This window comes from Cervus canadensis, chromosome X (assembly GCF_019320065.1).
Source record: "Cervus canadensis isolate Bull #8, Minnesota chromosome X, ASM1932006v1, whole genome shotgun sequence".
Classification (NCBI taxonomy): domain Eukaryota; kingdom Metazoa; phylum Chordata; class Mammalia; order Artiodactyla; family Cervidae; genus Cervus; species Cervus canadensis.
In genome coordinates, this window is record NC_057419.1 from 51,277,765 (window position 1) to 51,281,867 (window position 4,103).

Genomic DNA, 4,103 nt, shown 5'->3' on the forward strand with positions numbered 1-4,103 from the left:
CATTGAGCACCTACTGTGTGCTTGGGCCTGTTCCAGGCATTGGAAAGACAGTGTTGAACAGAAGAGATAAACTTATCTATTTTTGTGGAGCTGCCATTCTAGTGGGAGAGACAGAAAAGAAATAAAATTAAGTAAGGAAAACAGCAAGTGTGTTAGAGGATGATAGGTTCTTTGGAAAAGTGGCAACAGATTTAAAAAAACTGAAGCATTTTCCAATATGTAATAGGATGGTCAGGGAAACCTCACTGAGAAAGAAGACATTTTAGCCCAGACCTGAAAAGATGAGGGAGGGAGCTGTGCCAATAGCTACAGGAAGAACATAGCAGGCAGAGAGGATAGCTAGTGCAAAGGCCATGATACATGCAGGGGTCTGGTGTCTGTGAGGAGCAGCGAAGAGGCTAGTACAGAGGAGCAGAGTGGGGGGAGTGGCAGGAGGTAAGCTGGGAGAGGTTGGGGGGACAGATGGTGCGGGGCCTCATGGGCCATGGAGAGGACTCTGGCTTTTACTTTGAGTCACAGGGGAGCCACAGGAGGGTCATGAGCAGAGGAGAGCCATGACCTGACTTAGGATTTAACAAGCTCCCTTTGGATGCTTTGAGGAAAACAGATTGCAAGGTTGAGGGTGGAAGCTGGGGGACCCTGAGGAGGAGGTTACTGCAGTGGTTCAGATGAGTAACACTGGTGCTGGTGGGAGAGGTGGTGAAAAGTGGTTAGATTCTGGAGATACTCTGAAGACAGAGACTGGATAAGTTCACCAAGAGAGAAAATGTCAACTAGAGAAGAGATCCAAGGACACTTATAGAGTTCTGAAACAAGAGGAGGAACCGGTGAATGAGGCAGGCAAAGAGGAAAGGGGAGAGTACAGGTACCTAGGCAAATAAGAGATGGATGAAGGAGTACATATGAGACTCTCTTTAAGGTGAGGGAGCCCCTAGTCTTGTGGACTCTGGTCTCCAGATGGTAGTTTAGCCATGCCCTATGAGTAAACTCCCAGGGAGCCCCCAAAATGCTGGGGACAGAGGATGGTTAAGGATGTGAGTTTTAGCACATGAAAGGCTTTGCCAAAAGCTGTAGCAGGTTTCCTGCCTATTTTTTACAAAAATAACTTGCCTTGGACCCAGATGCTATGCTCCAAGAGATAGATGATTTATGGAAGGAAGGAAGGAACAAAGGAAGGATGGAAGAAAAGGAATAACAGAAAGGAAGAAATAAGGAAGGAAGGGCAGTAAATGGATAGATGAATAAAGGGGTACGTGGACAGGTGGATGGATAGATGGGTGGGGAAGTGGAAGGATGGATAGACTGATATCCCCTGCCCCAGGAAAAAAAAACTCTTCCACATGTGTGTGCACAGAGATGTATGAGTTTGTAAGTTGCAGGTTTGCTGTAATAAAGAAAAGACTGTAAACAACCCAAATGTCCATCAGCAGATGAATGGTTAACCAAATATGGTATATCCATTCCATGGAAAACTACTTGGCAATAAAAGGGAATGAACTTACAAAGTCATCATTACTTGATACCAAAACCAGACAAAGACAAGGTAAGAAAAAACAACTATAGACTAATATCACTTATGAATACAGATGCAAAAATCTTCAACAAAATACTAGTAAATAGAATGCAGTAACGTATAAAAGGATTATACACCATAACCAAGTAGGATTTATCCTTGGAATGTAAGATTAGTTCAACATGTGAAAATCAATTAATGTAATATACCATATTAATAGAATAAAAGACAAAATCCACAGGATCTTAACAGATACAGAAAAAGCATTTGACAAAATTCAACACCCTTTCATGATAAAACACTCAACAATGGCTGATTCACAATGATGTACAGCAGAAACCAATACAACATTTAAAGCAATTATCCTCCAATTAAAAATAAATTAAAACAAAAACACAAAACACTCAAAAAACTAGGAATAGAAGAGAACTTCCTCAACCTGATAAACAGCATCTACAAAAAATCTACAGCTAACATCATATTTAATGGTGAAAGACTGAATACTTTCTCCTGAAGATGAGGAACAAAACAAGGATATCCCCCCTCAGCACTTCAATATTGTACTGGAGGTTCTAGTCTGGGTAAGTTGGCAAGAAAAAGAAATAAAAGACATCCATATTGGAAAGAAAGAATTATACAATCTCTATTTGCAGATAACATGATCTTGTACACAGAAAATCTTAAGGAACCCACAACAAAGCCATTACAACAAAGCTCTGCAAGGTTGTAAGTCACAAGATCATAGAAAACTTGATTGTATTTCTATACACTAGCAAAGAAAAACCCACAAATGAAATTAATAAAACAATTTCATTTACAATAGCATCAGAAAAAGAAAATACTTAGTAATAAACTTAACAAAAGATGGGCAAGATTTATACATTGAAAACTATAAAACATTGTTGAAAGAAATTAAGAATACCTAAATAAAAACACATCACATGTTTATGAATTACAGACTTCATAGCATTAAGATAGCAATACTCCCCAAATTGATCTACAAATTTAGTGCAATTCCTATCAGAATCCCAGCTTACTTCTTTGCAGAAATTGACAAACTGACCCTAAAATTCAAGTGGAAATTTTGGGGATCCAGAATAGCTACAAAACTATTGAAAAAGAAACAGAGTTGGAAGACTTGCACGTCCCAATTTAAAAACTTACATAATATGGCAATCAAGACTATGTGGTATTGGCATAAAGATAAATATACAGATCCATGGAATAGAATTGAGAGTCCAGAAATAAATTTATGCACCATGGGCAATTGATTTTGACAAGTGTGCCAAGACATTTCAATGGGGGAAGGAATAGTCTTTTCAACAAATGGTGCTGGGACAGCTGGAAAGAATTAAACTGGACCCCTACTTCGCATTAAAGTAACTCAAAATGGATCAAAGACTTAAACACAAAGCACTAAAACTATAAAACTTTTAGAAGAAAACCTAGGCATAAATCTTCACAACCTTGGATTAGGCAATGGTTTCCTAGATATGACACCTAAAGCATAGCAAACAAAGAGAAAAATAAATAAACTGGACTTCTTCAAAGCTAAAAACTTTTGAGAATTCCCTGGCTGCCCAGTGGTTAGGACTCCATGTTCTCACTGCCAAGGTCCTGGGTTCAACCTCTGGTCAGAGAACTAAGATTCCACAAGCTGCATGACGCATCCAAGGAAAAAAAAGCTAAAAGCTTTTGTGCTTCAAAGGACACTCTCCAGAAAGTGAAAAGATAACCCACAAATAAGAGAAAAATATATGCAATCACATATCTGATAAGGGTCCAGCATCCAGAACAAAGAATTCTTAATACTCAAAAATAAAAAGACAACCCAATTAAAATGGGCAAAGGATGTGAATAGACATTTCTATAAAGAATATATACAAATGGCCAACCAGAAATTCCCCGGTGGTCCAGTGGTTAGAACTCAGTGCTTTCACTGCTGGGGCCTGGGTTCAATCCCTGGTCAGGGAACTAAGATACTGCAGGTTTCATGGTATGGTTAAAAAAAAAAGCCAACAAACACATGAAAAGATGCTCAATATCATTAGCCATCAGGGAAATACAAGTCAAAAGCATAATGAGATACCATATCACATTTACTAGGATCAAAAATGAGCACAGTAACAAGTGCTGGAGAGGATGTATAACCTTCATATAGCTACTCTGGAGAATACCTTTGAGGTTCCTCAAAAAGCTGAAATGAGAATTACCACAGAACCTTGCAATTCCATTCCTAGATACACACCCAAGAGAACTGGAAATATATATCCACATAAAAATTTTCACATGTTCATAGTAGCATTATTCACGCAGCCAAAACTGTTCACTAATTGGATGAATGAATAGCAGAATAAAGTTTTCATGTGATAGAAAGTTATTCAGCCCTAAAAAGGAATGAAGTACTGATCCATGCTACAACATGCTGCCGCTGCTGCTAAGTCGCTTCAGTTGTGTCCGCCTCTGTGCAACCCCATAGACGGCAGCCCACCAGGCTCCATCGTCCCTGGGATTCTCCAGGCAAGAACACTGGAGTGAGTTGCCATTTCCTTCTCCAATGCATGAAAGTGAAAAGTGAAAGTGAAGTCGC